Here is a 19,310-nt window from a genome sequence, read left to right as displayed (position 1 = left end):
ATGAAACCAGTGAAAATCAGTGTCTAGCACTGAGATGTGTGCACTTGGAGGATACGACTTTTTTTTTTTTTTTTAGACAGGGTTTCTCTGTATAGCCTTGGCTGTCCTGCAACTCACTCTGTAGACCAGGCTGACCTCGAACTCAGAAATCTGCCTTCCTCTGCCTCCCAAGTGCTGGGATTAAATGCGTGCACCACCACTGCCCGGCTAGGATACAACTGTTTTATACTGTCCTCCAAGCTTTGATCGAAATGTTTCTCTAGAAATGTATAAAGTCCAGAAATCTTTCCAAGCATGTACCCACAGCAGTGCTCTCCGTTTTTTATTTTGGTCAAGAATTAAACAAAGATCAGCAAGTATTGATTACTATTTTTGTTTTTATACATGAATTGATAACAGTGTCACCTTTGATTATTCTCCACTCTATTTGTGGAGTTGGGGTATCTTGCTACACCTGGACTTTACTACTTGAAGAGCATCTAGTTTTCCTGCTTGCCCTGGCTATCACCTGTTTCTGTCTTCTAAGCAGATAAGATTGTGAGCTGCTACCATGAATGCATGCCAAGATGTTTTGTGGAAACTGGGGACCCAAACTCTAGTTCTTATTCTTGTGAGGCAAACATTTAAGTCATTGATACATTTCCCCATTCCAACAGATCCACTTCTTACTGAAGGTCTCCCAAAACTCCCTAAATGGAGACTAATTTGCTGCTGTTATTGCAATCTGTAATTGCATTTTTATGCAATCCAGCAATCTGTCTGTGTGCATTGGGTTGATTTTCAGCACATGGCCTAAGTGTAGTCCTGTAGCAGTTGCATGATTAGCCTCTCTGTCTCTGTCTCTGTCTCTGTCTCTCTGTGTTTCTCTTTCTCGCTCTCTCTTTCTTTCTGCCCCCCTCCTGCTCTCCCCTTTTCTTCTTCCTTTCCTCCCTCTCTCCCTCCAGGTTAACCTTTTATTCTCTTGCTTTACGCTTCTACTACAATGTGCTCTCAAATGCCCAAAAGCAATGACAACCCCCTCTTAGTCGCTATTTTCAATTGTACATATATTTATAGTTACCTAGAAAAGTATTCTAGCATGTTTCATCTTATCCCCAGTCTTTCAGAATTTGAGCTCTGGGTATGTTATTCTAACCTTTCTTTGCCACATTCCCAGCTTTATCTTTCTACTCTGATATAGTCTCAATTGCCGGGATTTGTAGCTATAATTTCAATATTGCTATTCCTTATGCTGCCTCAATTACACCGTCTCCTAACTCTGCATGCTACCAGCTTATCCATAATCCAAGCCCATGAGGCAGCTGTTCTTCTAAGCCATTTTCACTTTCTTCATCTGGACATTTTTCTTTATTCACAGAATACTCCTAAATGTTTCAGTTGCTATCACAGGGGAAAGGGTTGGGCCCTCAACAATACCATCTAAGTACATTTCCTTTCAGACATTTAATACATGTTCTTGGTCTTCTAGAATGTCTCCTACATGGCCACTGTGAATGCAGGCTGGGTAAGATCACACCTGCTCACAAGTAGATGACCATCTAGAGAGCACAGGTGCTATTCTCGAAGAGAAGTTGACAATTTTATTCAGTCTTCTAGGAACCAGAGTTGCCTTTCAAAACCCTAGAATCTCTGAAAGGAAAGAACTATGTCCTGGATCTCACAACATTCATATACATTTCCATGAGAAATACTATGTAAATGATAAACTCTTAGAGGCTTTGGTAAGACAATTGACTCCTAGTATCTAAGTATAAGAAGACAAAACAAACATCATAGCATTTTATAAGTTCATATATATTAAAATGTCTCTATGCCCGGAATAAAGCATGATCCTGGCTAAATGACTACTCTTAACTCAGGATAAAGAGTAGATATGCTGATTGCCTTTAGAGCCTGTGACAGCCAAAGCGGTCTGAGAGGCATTTGAGAATACAACCTTAGTGTTCTGTTGTCTTAATCAAATAGTTCCTTATTGATTGCTTACAATTCAAACTTTTGGATGTGCTTGCATAACTGTCCCTGAGAAGGGGTGCTAGCTGCTGCAACTTGATTATATCACTGTACAAGTCCACCTAATAGAATTATTTTTAAAAAATTAGCAATCCAAAATTCTGATCAACAAAGGTAAACATGTTTATATTAAGGGTTTACTATTGAGAAATTATTAGATAATTTTTGAAAGCCAAGAAGGGGAAGAATGATATTTGTGACAAATGTAGGCAAGAATACTTTCTATTTTTTATACTTTCTAAATACAAGCATCCTTGCCTGAGTCCCCTGTTCACAATCCTGAGTACCCTCCCTTAATCAGGGGTAGTACCCTCAGGTAGTATCTCCCTGTTTATAGAAACATTTCTTATGTGATCGGATAACCCATACCCAGTAACTGAGAGCCCACATCCAAAACAAGGAGCAGAGAGCCAACTAAAATGGCTTGGATTTTGGAAACCTCAAAACCCATGCCCCTGTGACATAACGCTTCCTAAAAGGGCCCACCTTCTTCCCAAATAGTTCCACCAAATCGGAACCAAATACTTGATAATGAACCCATGGAAGGGATTTTTATTAGAAACACCACAGGGTATAATTTTTCCTATCGTTTATCACCTTTCAAACTATCTTTCAATTCATGAGCTTTTCAGTAACACTCCGTAACCAAAACATACAATTTTCAGGGTTGCTCTTGGTCTCTTTTTAGTGAGTAATAGAAACACATGCATAGATAGCACAGTTTTATAATAAACATTGGAAATAAAATATTTATAAACTACTAATAAAAAAATAAGCAGAACAATGCTACTAAAAAAGCATGGCCTTCAAAGGATAATGCCAAATGCTCCAGAGCTGACAGCATAAGGTGAGCAGATCCTCCGTGGCAGCACGATGGTCTTTGTGAGTCTTATTTATGTTAGAGAGATACTTTGGGATTAGTCAGTGAATCATGGTGCTTCTATCCAATAGAGCATCTCACCACAAATAAAGAAGAAGCTTATGAAGACTAGCCTCACATTTTATTTTATGAAATTGTACATTTCATAATACACAATAGCTGCAAAGTCAACAGACACCATTTGGCTTTAGATAGTATACTACCAGTGAATATTTAATACACTTTATTTTTATTAGTGTGTTCTACTGGTCCAAGACCATGAAACTCAATGGGTATTTTATTAATAAGTATTAATAAGCAGTTTCATATTAAAATTCCATATGATTTTTAGACATTTCATATTTATGCCACAATATAACCCAATATATTTTATCTCTGAAAATATCCCTTTTCTTTTCTTACACAAGTATGAATATATATTTTTATGTACTCTGTGAATATAATTAAGTGAATTGGTATTAAAAATCTAAAGATGGATTTCAGGTGAAAATGATAGATTAAAGACAAATGCATTTTCTGTCACTTTTATATTGTATTAATATGACTACATAAAGTTTTTTTCAAGGGATATAGGTAAAGAGTACAGAATGAAATAAGGAATATCTGTGATGAAATTTTGGAACGAGAATTGTGAATGTATGCGACTCTGTAGAAAATGAGAAGAATGAACACTAGCTGATAGTGGACAAAGGTGATGAGGAAACCCAATTTAAACCACAGAACTGATTCCAAATTAGACAACCCTAGGTACATCTGAAAGGGAAGGGAAAGATGGTGTTTTTCAGAATCTGGACCACTGCAGAATGTGTACCCTGGGAGCAAATTGATTTTCAGATTGCTCCCTCACTCATTCTGCTGAGCAACTTCTCTGTCTCATCCCAGCATGGAGCTGAAGGCGTTCTCCCTAGAAGATGAAGCATAGGTTTTTTTCTTAATAAAATAAGGAACATAGAAAGAGAATTACTTACATTTCTAGTTTAAGCCCCTCATCCTTGTGTCCAGAGGGAAAAGTATGCAGGGTTAGAAGTTGAGTTAAAGCAAGAAAACCAACTTAAAGATTATCAGGATATTTGTGAAAGCTAGATGCTAGAAGACAAATTATTTAGAGTCAGACTCTTTGGAAAGATTTATCTTTAGGAAGCAGAAATTAGAGGCTGTGGTAATTAATTGGTTTATCTGAAAGATCAAACAAATAATGGGGGAGAACTCAGAGTTCTGTTAGAGCTCTATCTGTTCTGTCATCATCTCTCTGTCTCTTGATTTCTTTCATTATCTGAATTGTGCTAACATTATTTGCAAGTCTTGGCAGCTTAGGTCTTGTAAGAATCCCAAGAGCTTTATTTCTGCTTCTCACTGAAGCATTGCTACCTCGACACCTCAGTTTGCTAAAGCTGGGGTAAAATGGGAATGTACCTGATTCATTCCATGTCGTAAGAATTCATTCTTGAGGATGATCTGTGGTCACCACCACAATCATTATGTAAACACAAAGTTTCAAATAAATTAAAATAACCTCTCCTACCAAAACAAACAAAACAAAAATTAAAATAACACATACGGAGACATACACAAAATTTTGTAAGAAAGTGCAATCCACACATATAAGCTATTGTTTCTCCACCATCTCTCTACTACAAACTCTATGAAAATAATAGGTTTCTAGAAAGAGATAGAGGAATGGAGGGGAGGGAAAGAAGAGGAGGAGGAGGAGGGAGAGGGTAGGAAGGAAGGAGGAAGGGAGAGAGAGAGAGAATTTGTGTGAAGTGCTTATAAGCCAATAAGGCAGGTAGTAGTAATTAGGATTTTCTTTCTGTGTATTGAATATGTGAATGTAGTGTGTTCTCTTTTCTCTGTAATTAGCTCGTGCCATGGAAATAAATGATTCTATTTGATTTTGGAATTCACAGTAACCCAGCCAGTCATCAGATCCATCCCCAATACATTTTCCCTTTCACATTGGTGATCTTATTTGATAAAGAGGTTGAAAATCTGGGCATTATAGAAGGAAAAATTAGAAAAAAATGTTCATTTTGCCATGCCTGGGCAGAATTTCCTTGAAATGGTTCTGAAATGGCATCTGGCAATAGAATCATGTATATTTTAATGTCATAAAAATTACAAACACGCTCGTGTGTTCTTATGTGTGCATATGCCCATGCGCTTCTATGTGTGTGCATGCGTGTGTTCACGTGCATGCCTCAATGTGTGTATATAAAATCTCAATGTGTTCTATTTATGTCCTCTACAATTTAAAAAAAATCAATAAATAAAGTGACCTTGACAGTGGCTGAATGTGGCATCTCATCTCAGTTCATCTATTACTGAGTTTACACATGTCATTACTTACCACTGTTAAGGACAGTGTGGTATCTGTGGTCACTGTCTAGAAGCAGCATGCAGCTGAGCCCCTTTGTCTATATTTCTTTTACTTATTTAAGGTAAGGTATTTTGTTTCCATTATGGCCATGGAACAACTGCAGAGTATGTGGCTGGATAATGCCACCACATCTTTTTTAGAAGGACAGCTGGCAGCTCAATGTCTTTCTTTTGTAAAAAGAAAAACAATGTGTCTCTTACTCCCAAGTTTCAGAAAGAAGCCACTGCACCATCAGAGAATCATGTCACATATTTTAGAGTGCTAAACTCTGCTGCAGGAGTTGAGAAACAAAAATGAAAGAAAGTCGATATACTATAGGAATTGGTACCCATGAACAGAAAATGATGGGCAGACATAAAACCTTGCATGTACAGAAGGTAAGGGAATCACAGTTTTCCTTGACATTCAGGACATGAGCTTTAGAACCGTTTCAGATACCCAGAGAAACAATCAGCCTCAGTGCAGTGATTTATCGATGGTGTGATCTGATGAGGTTCTTGGTGCATTGCAGGGGGCTGCAGTATGGAAGAGAATGAACTTAGTAGAACAGAGTGGGTTGGAAAGAAGAGTGGAAATGTTATTATAGGGTCCTCAGAAACAAGAGTCAGCTGTGACACTTTCTACATGGTCAGAGACACAAATACAACAAACCACACCTGTTTGAAATGTTTAAGAGGCAAAGGAACTCTGATCTCTGATTTTAAAAGTGAAACCACGAACAGAGCGAAACCATGAACAGAATAATTAGTGAAAGGAGATTAATGCCACCTCCATATAATAAGTCTGAAAAATAATTAACAAAGATGATGAAAGACCGTTGTATTAATATAGTAAGAAAAGACAAATACTGGGCAATAGTGGGGGTAACATGGAGTGCTAAAATGGAACAATTGAGAGCCGTCATTTTCAATAAAAAATGGGGACTTGAAGGCTACACTGGAAATGGTTAATGTTTACATTACCGGTAGCAGTCTTTTTTTTTTTATAGCTGCCTTTTAGAAAACAGTATATCAATATACAGATATGCATTATCTTTCTTGGTTTTGATAATCCTGAAGGCAGTAAGTGGAGATGTTAATTTGTATACCTGTTCAAGACATGGGTTTGGAAGGCTTCTTAGTATCCAACACAGAACAGCTTAAATAAATGCTGACATACTTACTGCAGAGATGAATGCACCTTTCAATTGCGATGGCAACTACACGGCAACGTGAAAGTGGCTTAGGATATCCAATTAGGTAGAAAATATTGAAAGACTATTTAATAGGAACTATAATATGATTACCACGGCATAAGAAAGGATAACTAAGATTTATGCAGTAGCCTTATTGCTGGACAATTTGTTAGGTATTTTCCATGGGTTATTGTATTGCATCTTCCTCATGGATCCTCAAGATTAAAGATTCCATGCTGAGTACTGCAGGAGAAAAGATACAAAACAAAGATATAAAAATTGTTGGGAAAAGAATACCCCCTTGAAGTTAGAGCAGCCCATGGGACCTGGCGAGTTGTAAGAAGGTAATCCAGCTTACATTCACTTCCACTTCCAGGACATCAAACACAGAAAATCAGAATTTTATCACCACCCCCCCCATGATAGTTTAGCACCAATGCCATGAAGTATCATCTTTTACAATCTATACGTAATTTTTCATGTTTTAAACATCATTAACATTTAACCACCTGGAAACTGACTTTGGATGATTAACCTTTAAGAAATGAATAGCCTATTTAGCCATGTGCTTCAAAGGTCTTGGCACATCTTAACAGCACAAACATATTTAAAGACACGTCATCTTTTAGAGAAACAAAGGAAGAGTAAATAAAAGAAGAAGAAGAGGCAGAGACTACAGACTAATAAAATGTTCTCAGACAATGTGACATGGTGATCTGAATGCAGCCAGTGAAGAATGTCCCAACACTCATGATTCTTTTCCTAAGGGGAAAGAATCAAAGGTGCTTTCTCTCCAAGGCATCCATGAAGAATCCACATAAAGTAAATGACATGTGTTTAACATCTGTGCAGAAGTTCAGGGTACCGGGAGGAATTCCCACATTTCAAGCTAGATTTCAGATTGGGTCCAGCCCCATGAGCTTGAGAAAACTTGACTTCCTCCATCCACCAAGGACTTAAATGTTGATTTAGTTCCAGGAACAACCTGGTTCAGTGCAGGAAGTCCTCACAGTTTTGATCATGGGAATTATGACAATATGGTATGCAAATTGAATTGTTATGGTGGAAGAAAACACTGAATTTGGAAGAAACACAAATGGATGATAATATTACAGATGTTTTAAACAAGAACTGTATGAGCTCTGTCTGAAGTAGAAATCTGCATGCATACCTGTACATGTATCTAAATGGACATAAATATACATATTGTGTATGTAATGCATAGATGTGTGGTCCGCCTTAAAAATCCAGCAGAAGGTTTAATATTAGACCCCCAAAGCTAGAAGCACTCATATTATTAACTGGATGCTAAGCTGTACTGTTTTGTGTACCTGCTTTTATTTGAGTCCTTCAATGACATATATATATATATATATATATATATATATATATATATATATATATATATTAGAATCACTTACTTTCTAGTAGAGGAAGTGAAGTCTCCATGCAGTTAAAGAATTTCCCAAAGTTTGCTTGCAAGAAGTCAGGAGGTTCAAACCCAGGACTGAGTCTTTGCTTCTTTCTGTTTCTTTTCTGTTATACCTCCCGGCTATAAAATATATTGATGGCTTCACACACCACAGCGATGGATTTGTGTCTCCAATCCATTCATTCTCAGCAAAAAAAGCCACAAGACACCAAGAAGCCAGGCTAAGTTTTATTTTTCATTAAGTGGAGTTATGAGAATAAACAAGAAATACTGCTAACATAAAGCACAATAGACCCTTCTGCTAAAGAATGAAGAAGAAATCCAAGGAGAAACGAAATTAAGCCACAAGTAATAACTAGATTTTTCTTTTGGCTAAAGAAACAACACAAGGATTTCTTACTATTGATGCTCTGTTCTTGGGTCTGAGGCAAAGCCTAGAGAACTCGTGGATATTTTATTGGAACAGTGATTACCCCATAGCAGAGCAGAAAGATCTTTTGTTGTTGCTGCGATTTATCAGATAAACTACTTGAGTTACTCAATAACAACCTTACAGTATGCTTTAATAGAATTGTGAGATGAAGATGTAATTTGAAGCTACTCCATTATGTTGCATGGTTCCCCTCCACATTACTCAAACTCTTTTATGAACAGTAACTAAGTTATTTAATAATTGACAGAAATTCAGTCGTCATCTTTCTTGACAAATTACCTAATCACACTTTCTAAAGAAGTCTCTGACCATTGATTAAATGGATGGCAGCATGTTGAACAGGAAAAGCCAAGCACTTCCCAGACATTTCACATCTTCTGAAGAACAGACATGAAATATAACTTCTGGATGAGATAAGAGACATCTGAAATCTAATTCTGAACTATGAGGTTTTTACTTAGCGTCTTTAGTCTTGGGTAATGTTATCTTTTTATATTCAAGGTCTTGTTTACAACATCGGTGATATTATCATCCATTTGTGGTTTTTTTCCTATGGTATGGACTCCTTCCGGTGGACCTCGTGGCCATCAATACAATGTATGATTTTTAAAAACTCACTGGCACCATTTTTCTTCTACAAAGAAGATAAAATCTTGGAAGTAAATATATTTCTGCTAGTGTCTATAGTGAATCTATAGTGACTGCTGACAAAACACATACATTTTCCTGGCCATTCTCCAGTGGGCTTCACTGTTTTGGAAAAAGGAATGATTTAACTTTTAGGTTTACATAAGTAACTTGGTTCAAATTCTCATAAGGGCGAGAACGTTTTTGTGATGCACTATAGCGGTCATGTAGTCTAGAACACTGTCTGGTGCAGCGGTAGCTCTCGAAGTCATAGCTGTTGTACAAGAAGCATCAACTGGCCACTCCATCAATAAATATGTGCCCATCAAAAGCACATGTGTGAAGCAGATGGAGAAAAAAAGACTGCTTTATAAATTTATCTTAAACTCACTGAGATCAGGTATTTGCTCCAAAAGGGTTATGTGTATATATATAATCTTATGGTATCTAAGGATAATTTTTAAAAATCATATAGAAGTTTATTAAATATGACCAGGGTGAATCCTTTCTATTTCATGTATATAATAGCAGAAGGAGTTAGTAGATGACACACCAAACTTTGAGGACCACCCAGGGCCACTCTGTGGGCCTTACAAATTCAAAGGTAGACATGGCTTTCTCCGTGGCACAAAGACATAACAGAAAAGGTGAGAGTCAGTTAATATGATCTCCTGAATAATCTCTTCAGAAGTGGAGGAGAATAAAAATCAAATGATCTGTTTGCAAGGGAACTGTAGATACTGGAATGGTGACAAAGGAGAGACACGTACCACAATCAACCCTCCTTATGGCACTCCAGAGAGGGAGCCTTGGCAATGTTGGAGGTCTTCCTCTGTTCTGTCAGCCATTGATAGATGGGTGGCACAGCTTAGATCTCCCCATCTCAGCAGTTCTGTGACGGCCTGCTCGCAGCACTCATCAGAGAAGGCCCTGGATATGACAGCACCTCTAAGACTTTTGAAACATGAAAATTGCCATTTCAAACCTTTTAAATTGTTTTCTGTCTCTCAGGCTTAAATTTGCATTTATCTTTGTAGCACTGTCTTCCTTTCCAGCGAAACACTTTGTGGGCCTTTAGATGGAATAACTCTAAGCAAGTCTCACCCAAGTTCCTGGAGATAACTGAAGCTTTGTTTCACTTGAATGTGGAAGATCCAGGCAGGAAGCAGATTCTGAGCTCAAAGGTGTTTGTGTCACTGACCATTCTGTAGGGTGTTTTGTGTGTTTGTGGAAGATGTCTTTTTAGTATATATGCTAATATATTTGACAGATAGAGGAGCTTAGATAGTTTATATTGCTACATACATAGGACACTGCAGTAAGGGAATGCACAACATACAGAGAAATCAACACGGTAGTGGATTAGACTTGGCATGACAATATGAATCATGCATTTTGAGAGGAAAATGTAATTTTATTTAACACCAAATAAAGGTGGTATAATTTTTACAGCTTATTTTTGTTTTCTTCTTCTTAACAAAAATTAATACTTGAGAGTACCACATATGTATGCAAAGTATTTTCATATATCTCCATCATTTTCCCTCCTGCGCCTTTGTCTCCTACATGCCCTACCCAACTTCATGCCTTCTTCATATTATTATTTATTCATTTCTTTATAATCCACTGAGACCAGACTTGATTGCTCTTATGAACATGTGTGAAGAGCTGTCTGACAGAGCAAGGGAAACTTACTGGTAGTCACACCTCTGAATCAGACTGGCCCTTCGTCTTCCAGGGGCTATCAATTGCCTCTAGCCCCTTAGCTAAAAATCAGGTGTCGTGACATTTCCCTCCATCCATGCTGGTTTGCTTCTCTGCAAGTTTTGTGCAGACAGCCACAGCTATTGTGTGTCATGGGTACCTCAGCCCTATCATGTACAAATGACAGTTTTTCATAGCTCCCCTCTGGACCTTAAGATCTTTCTACTCCCACTTCCAGCATATTTTTTTTTTTTGAGTCTTTGAGATCATGTGATATAGATGTCCCATTTAGTAATGAGAATTCTGTAGTCAGTTATTCTCGGCACTTTGACCACTGTGATCCTCCATATTAACCTACATCCATCTCATGCAAAAAAAAAAAAATATATATATATATATATATATCTTTTCAAATCAGTGATGAGGGTTGTACTAATCTATGGATTTAAGGATAAGAATCTAGAGAGTAGGTTAATCCTATATACATTCAATACTAGGTTCTCCCCTAGCTCATACAGCCTCCTTAACTTAAGGTCTTTGGACAGGTTTACAGAAGCTAGCCTGAGTTCTATCTTATAAAGTGGCCTTTAAATCCAATCAAATTCTGTTGATTGCTCCTATGATCTTTGAGCCACCACTGAAGCACTAAGTATATCTTGTCTGCTTGGTCATTACTACAACTTCCAGGATTCATATCTGAGTGGGACTGTTGTTAACTTTTCTCTTCAGTCTGCAGACCTTTAAGCATTATGGAAGGTACCAAGGAGGGAGACATTTTCCATGTCAGTACCAGCTTGACTAGAGACCGTATCCAGAAGTTAGGCACGGCCCCTGGTTGAGGGAAGGGGCCACCCACCCATCTCAAAAATATTAAGCCAGAATTGCTCCTGTCTAAAGGAAATACAGGGACAAAGAGTGGAGCAGAGACTGAAGGAAAGGGCATCCAGAGACTGCCCCACCTGGGGATCCATCCCATATGCAGACACCAAAACCAGATACTATTGCTGATGCCAAGAAGTGCTTGCTGACAGCTTGGTTTTTCTATATCTTGTGGACAAGATGTGAGGTGTTCAGTAATAGGGTCTTACCATCAACTTCTAGTGGATACCAAGAGTGATAGCAATATTCTATATTATTTTATGAATATGCAGCCAGGATCCTCTTGAGAAACAACCTCAGGGATGTATCATATTTCTCAGGAACTAGGGTTTGTTTTTGTAAATATAGCTTTTGGGAGGAAACTTTCCCCCTTGCCATGATGTAGGTCAGTCCAATTTAAAAGTGGGTATGTGTGAAGGAATGGGGAATAATGAAAAGGAATTTAAGTTTGAAGGCACATAGGAAGATAAATTAGAGGAGGGAATGGAGGGGAAGGATAATTAACACTAGGGTGCTTGATAAAACCACATGGGAACCTACAATTATATATATGTATATGCTTATGTATATGATGTGCATGTGTATATGTATATATGATGTATATGTACCTGTATATGTAAATATATGTATGCATGTATTATATGTTTTATAGTTGGCCTTTTGTGCATTCCAGGTTACTATGAACTTGCTATGTAGCTCAGAATGGTTGCAAACCCCCAATGTGGTACCATTAAATATATGCTCATTGCTATTTTAGTCCCCTCATAAAAGGCTGAATGTACAACCAACTAAAAAATAGAGTTTAAGCTCCATGATGGACTGTTATAAGGCCAAAGTGGAAACACATTTCACCACTCTGGTCCTTTTTGCTGTTATGGCCTGAATCTGAATCTGTCTGAAGAGTAGACACCCTAATGTCACTGTAGAGGGAGGCAAACTGTCCTAATGAAAAGCCACTACAAAATAGTGGCCCCTTGAGGTATCACATGTAAAACCCTCATTCCTCTGCCTATAAAATTATAAATTCCTCGGGAGGGGGAATTTATTTGAGCAGTTGTCATCTAGTGTAGAAATTTTGTTTTTGTGTTATTCCTAGTCTAGCGCCTGCCTATGATGTGCTTAACAAATGTCTTTTGGCTAAATAAAGTACGTCAAGGGATGCACAGAGAATGTTAGCATCCTTCTAAGAGTTCTGTTGTTCTATCCTCGTTCCCTAGCATTCTCCATGAGGCCCATGTCCTTCGTAATTCAAGCCTGCTTCCTTTTGTGTGGGGACAATTCTCAGTAGCCTATTTCATGGTTATGCCTCCATCATGGCATGGTCCAGCTTGCTCCATGGGGAAACAATCAAAAATCATATAAATTCTATTTCAGGATTCAGTTCTGCATCATGAGCTACCAAAGCCAGGAAACTAATATCATAAAAAGTAAGAGGTAGGGACCTCATACTATCTCATTAACTTTTTTCTTACCAAATAACCAGACTTTATCTGTAGCATTACCAGCCGACAATACTTAGAGTTATTTATTATCTCTTTGGGATAGGCATTATTGCTTCACTCTTGAGATAATAAGATCATAATATAATAATAACACCACTAACAGTGAAGGTGTATCTGGTTCTTGTAGGTTTGTGTATTGTTATTTGGCCTCCATATACATGATCACATTTAACTCTTAAAAGTTGGAATTAGGTAGTGATACAGTGGCCATTTTTGATTAAATAAAAAAAACCTGAGGATCTATGGGATTCAGCAACACGCCCTTCCTTCAGCAAGGAGGCTTAAGGGGAGCACCCACATTACATGTGTCTGTGGCTTACAAGCACCATGTCATTCTGATTGCATCTGTGCAGGGTTCCAGCTTTCAGTGGCAGGTGACTAATGGGGGACAGGCAGATAGATCAATACTCACAGCACACAGACTTGGGAGGTGGAGAAGGCAGCAGGAATGAAGACAGCTGAACCCTCTAAGGAAACAGACAGAAGGTTTTGTAGCAGGAGCAATGCTTCTGGGAGAGCACAAAGGAAATAGATGAATTCTGTGGGCCCTCTGTGTGTGTGTGTGTGTGTGTGTGTGTCTGTCTGTCTGTCTGTCTGTCTGTCTGCTTGCCACATAGGCGAAGGGAGAAAGGTTCACAGGAAACAGCCTTTCAAGGACAGAGGTGGTAGGGTCACAGCTGCTTCCAGTGTCGCTGACCCATTTTTTTGCACGGAAAACACAAGGAAGCTAAAGGAAAGCAGAAAGCAGGGCTTTGATGGGACTATGCTGAGAGACAGACTGGCTCACATGGTAATGCTGAAAGGAACATCTTGCTTTACTTAAGTGTGGGTTGCCTGTGCTTGTACAAACATCGAAATCACCTTTGAAGCTACAGAAAAAGCAACAGCATATCTAGCCTCATTAGGTTCAGGACTGAGCTCAGGAGAATACATTTTGGTATGTGTTCCAGATGCTTCTGATGAGATCCTGGGGCTCACACTGGGAGAAATGTGGCACTTATGATGCAGAACCATTGAAGCTGTTAAAGACGGGATGAAATAAAGAACGAGACCACACCTGTGGTTTACAGTATACTGTGTCCCTCTCATGAGGTTTACAGGAAAAACTCTATTCAGAAGGAGGCTGATGCAGTCAGGTGAGCCAGGGCTGGGCTGGAGTGATCAGAAGAGTCACAAAACCAGGGCCAGACCCATAGGCATCTACTATCTGACATTCACTCTTCTGTGGAGCTGAAACCATATGGAGTGGTAGTAATGGTTACCCCAAAGCAAGTGTCTTCTGGGAAGGGAACTCGGTCATAAAGGAGACTCCTAGGAAGAAACCAAATATGACATTCACAATCATTCAACCTGAAATAATTTTAGTTGCACTGTTATTCTCCCATGGCACTTTTGCCTTTGAGTAACATTTTTGGGGGGCTGTTTCATAATCACAGATGTCTTTGCTTAACTCAGCAGTCTCAAGACTCAAGATGTGGCAATGCATGACGATTTGAAGAGATAGAATGGATTGTCTTCATGTATTCTGTGTTTACAGAGGATGTGCCTCTTGCCTCGGCAGGTAGGAACAGGGAAATAGGGAGAAATGACCCAGGCTCAGCATGCACTTTAAGCTGGGAGGGATGGAATAGACCAGCAGACTAATGATGTAGCCAGGCCTGGTGCAAGTCTGTAAACATTCAGAGCTGGGAGAGATGGCTTCTGCTGGGATAATAATCCAAAAGGCAGTGGGCCTTGGCAGAGGGATGGCACTGTGCATACAGATATTAGATATGTCGGAAATTTTAGGGTAAGAAAACAGTTTTAAGAGAATGACTAGAGAGAGCTGATTGTGAACTAAAAACATAGGCTATTGGCCCTCAAATAACATAATAAAAGCTAAAGATCTATAAATGGTTGAAAGATTAGAAACAACCATTAAAACAAACTACATTTACTGGATATTTATTGTGTCAGGAATGTTCTGAGAACTTTGAATGTTGTAGTAACCCTAAGAGATGGCTTTTAAGTCTGTCAGACAGAAGAGCCTTGAATATTAGTCTTAATGAGCTAGATTTATTTCACAGGCCAGAGTTTTAAACAGCCCTGCATAGGCCCTTAGTTCCACACATAACCTTAGAGGGCAACTTGGTGATTGGCATTAGAAGAGAAATACAGGGGACCGAGGGACCTTAAATCTAACCTTAAGGTAAACTGTCAGCCAAAGACAGTTTTTCCTCCTCTGGCTGGTTTGTTACTTTTATAAGTAAGGCTTAATTTGGAGAGTATTTTATTTTCTTAGTTTCTTAACTCTGTGACACATTTGGAGCAGTAAAGTATGACAAAAGTTGAAAGTGTAAAACCAAAATTAACGCTGGAATTTGTGCAGGGCTCTCTACTTCATTTGGAACTGGAGAGGTAACTTGGCGGTTAAAAGCATTAATTGTACTTCTATAAGACCAGGGTTCGATTTCCAACTCCAACATGAAGGTTCACAAGTGTTTCAAGTCTCTGTAAGTCCAGTCCCATGGGTCCAACACCCCATTCTGGCCTCTTCAGGTACCAGGCAGAGAGGTATTGGGGTGCAACATCTGTACAGATAAAATAAATAGAAAGTTTCAAAAAAGTTAAAAGTTGCTTAAATCTTCTTGGCTCCAGATAGTGGATCCCAGTGTTGGGACAGTAGCAATGGTTATTTATGATGGTTCTACTGGGGAGGTATGAATGGCTCTCAGAGGGAGAACAATGGTAGACTCTGGGGATTTTGCACATTGGGTAGAAAGAACTTGAGGGTAGAAAGGAGGACAGTGTGGGTTTGATAGGGATACAGACATTCAGGCATACAGTCAAAGCCTCAGAGCCTTAGAAAGCGAGGAGAAGCTCAGGGGTAGGATTGACCATAATTAGGTTCTAAATTCTCTCTGTACTTGTCTTTCTGTGTGTGGAAGAATTAGCTTCCTGTGGGAAGGACACTGTAGTTACTCGACACCTCGCACAGCATCTCCAATGAAGTAAGACTTTGATAAATCTGTACTGATTTAATTTGACTATCCCATGACATCATCTCAAGTTCAAGTCAGAGACAAGGTGGAGACAGAAAGTGACTTTGCTTTGACTGTAAGTGCTCAGAAGGAATAAGGGGAGTTTGTAGACAGCTCTTCAGATGTATATGCAGAAGGCAGAGTGATGCCGCAGGCAAAGCAAGGATTTTTGCCATTAGAGAAAGACGCGTTCAAATTCTGCCCCATCTATTTCAGGATGCTTCAGAAAGTTTCATTTGTAAAACAAAAACAGTAATATTGGGCTAATACGTGATAACGTGTATATCGCTCCACCATCACAATGCTTTGGAATTCAGTGTGAAACATGCAAAACACCCAAGTCCCAGACTGCATTAAAAAAAAAAAAAAATCCTCCTCTTAAGATTTCTTTCTGTGTCCAAAGTCATAGACTTTAGTACCCTTAATGTGTGTCTTTGTATGGAAGGCCATTTAAGTCAATTAGTGAGAATACCTGTGCTATTCTCTAAAGCTTGTGCAGAAGTGAAAAATTCACTTGCCTGTGCTATGAAGGAGGACTCATTTCAGTATAGCCCAGGGAAAGTGTAAACTCATTCAATTAGAAATGAAAATCCTGCAACAAGGCCTTGGCATCCTATTTAGGTGCCATGTAGGAGGTGAAAAATAAACACAGGCAAGGTAATTTCATAAGATGCTTTGTCTTTTTAAAAATCATGTACATATCAAATTATTTATTAATGTGCTCTAGGTACGATTTCCCCCCCTTTTGTTGGGAGAGAAGACATGCACACACACACACATTTTAAATCTATTTCTTTTTCCTTTGAAAACAGTAACTGAAACACTTGGAATTGAAGTCAAGTAGCAAGGATTTACTAGCAATGTCATTTGTAATTTGCATAGACTACAAAAATAATCAATCTCGCATTGTTTTAAGTTCAATGAGTACACAGCGGTTGATGACTTTGCCTGGGATAATCCTTTTCAAATGCTACTCTCTATTCTAAAGGGCCTGCTGAATAATACTGACTTTCCCCGGTATGACAATAGGACTCTTCCCACAGAGGGTGTCTCTGCCACAGGGCTGAAAGGCAGTTGTGAAAGCAGGCAGCACCCAGGATGCCTCCAGGTGTTTCTCCTAAATGACTGAGGGGGCAGGCAGCTACTGTGAACCTTGTGGTTTGGCTTTCTTTGGGTATAGTCAAAGCTTGGCATCAGCCAAGCAGGGGAAGGGACAGGATCTGAATGTGTCCTTATTGTTTGTTGCTAAGCTGGTTTATATTGGCTTACAACATCCCGTTATGACATAGGCAGACATTTGGGAAGCTAGCTGCTGAGATTTGATGGCTCAAAACAGGCTGTGATGGGAATATTTATATCGCAGGAATAGAAAAACATTTCTCATAGTCACGTCAGAGCTAATTTGCAAGGATACCACCAGCAATGATGTTTACAATGGTCTATGTTTTCTAGCATTAAGACACAATAAAATGAATCATTACCATTTTTTTCCTATGGTGCTAGGCCAGACCTAGGGTCATAGCATGACTTAAAGCAGATTGTTTTAGTAAAAAATTTAAGTCTCTACTAAGCAGACATCAGATTTAAAACTCCACACTGGCCTTTGGGTGGAGAACTTGTTACCAAGGAACTCTCAGAGAGTTCAAGAAACTTGCCTTGGCGTGGCCCCATGAATCCTAAGTGGCTAAGAAAGGGAAAAGCTTGATGTTAACTAAGTGCAGTCTTTCTAAGCCCAGATACAATTTTCTTTCCTTCAAATAACGCCTACTGGCATCACCTGTAAGAATTTCTTTCCACCCACTCGGTGGTCTTATGTAAACATTGTTATTTGCTTCTATTGCATCTTGTAATTTCTCACCGGAGAGGTAATTTTCTAGGAGATGTTTTTGGGTGCCTAATGGCACCCAGGACCATTTTCTGAATGTTGCTGAACTCTGTTTCTTTTTCTCTTTCTACAAACCAGCTACATAGCAGTTTGCAACCAGCCTGGTCTATATAACACCCAGTCTCAAAACAACAGCAGTATCATCAAAGAAAGCAAAAGCAGCGTCTCAAGTAGGGGAAGGGGAAGGGGAAGGCGAAGCCGAAGCCGAAGCCGAAGCCTCAGACTCCCTGTGCCTAGCCAGCACATCGAGACACAGCCATAGCCATTCTGATGAGTTATTTCTACATTCTGACAGATTTTCTCAGAATATGATATACCTCTGAAGAGCAATAACATCCCAGATGGCATCTTCAATGAGGTATCTGAATGGCCGTTAATTCCAAATCAATGTTATTACTCAGAGTAAGTTGTGTGTTTGTAGAGTGCATCTGTGGGTGTTCCCAACATCCAGCTCCTGTGATTCAAAAAAAAGGGAGAGATTCAGAGATTCTTTAGGAAAGCAGCTGCAGGGGGGGAATAACAGGGAACAGGATGGGAAAGCTTAGACGGACAAACGTGAGCTGTCTTACACTGCATGGTACCCACTTCATGCTTAAAGCAGAAGCCAGGGAATCATTATCTATTCATTCACTGATTCCTTTTCTTGGCCTGACACATATTTTTAAGCATCAATGGAACCGTATCATGTGCTGAGGATAGAGAAGTAAAATTATAGGCAGCTCCTTGCCTTACTTAGGCAATTGTCAGGAGACAGTTATCAAAATAATTGTAACACACAGTTATTTAATTTCAATGGTCACCAGTCTTCCAGTGAGACATTACAAGATGCAATAAAAGCAAATACTAGAGTTTACATAAGATCAGGTGGTCTGAAAGGAGTTCTTACAGGTTACTAGGCATTATTTGAAGGAAGGACAGTGTCCTAGCTAAAGAAAAAAAAGTCACTAACTTCTTACTGGATTGAAGGCCCAACCACAAGATAGAACCCATACTTGACACTGTTAATGTGACTAAGAACCTGAACCTAGATAGGCCATGAGCCTAGGTAAAAACTTAACTATTATTATTCTGCTAAAAGATCATAGCAATAAAATAACTTTTAGTGACATGTTGTTGCTGTCCCCATAGATCAGTGCTTCACTTAACCCACACCACAGAAGCTTCTTTATGCTGTAGATGAATCAACAGAAAGACCCATAATTGGACAGTTGTGAAAGACTTTGAAGCATTCAGTTCTAAAAAGAATGTTTTCACTGAATCCTCACCCACAGGTCTCAGGGAGCTATGCAGAAGAAGCAGAAAGGTTGGAAGAGACAGAGGTAAAGGATGATTCCAAGGAAACAGTGTCTTCCAGATGCAAGAGGACTGATCAAGAAACTCACAGAGG

The 19,310-nt window shown here is 39.0% G+C and overlaps 1 long non-coding RNA gene across 1 annotated transcript in view; it reads right to left on the bottom strand.

Annotated features, from left to right (window-relative positions):
* Window positions 1-9,381: 9,381 nt before the first annotated feature.
* LOC143434892 (uncharacterized) overlaps window positions 9,382-19,310 on the bottom strand; it is a 228,529-nt gene continuing 218,600 nt past the window's right edge. The window contains exons 2-3 of the long non-coding RNA XR_013104745.1: window positions 18,241-18,377; window positions 9,382-9,863 (exon numbers count right to left, since the gene is read on the bottom strand). This is a non-coding gene — a long non-coding RNA (uncharacterized LOC143434892). The remainder of the gene's footprint in view (window positions 9,864-18,240; window positions 18,378-19,310) is intronic.

The sequence above is a fragment of the Arvicanthis niloticus genome, chromosome 18 (genome assembly GCF_011762505.2).
Source record: "Arvicanthis niloticus isolate mArvNil1 chromosome 18, mArvNil1.pat.X, whole genome shotgun sequence".
Classification (NCBI taxonomy): domain Eukaryota; kingdom Metazoa; phylum Chordata; class Mammalia; order Rodentia; family Muridae; genus Arvicanthis; species Arvicanthis niloticus.
Note: the sequence above shows the minus strand (reverse complement) of the source record. Positions and strands in the feature narration are given on the sequence as shown.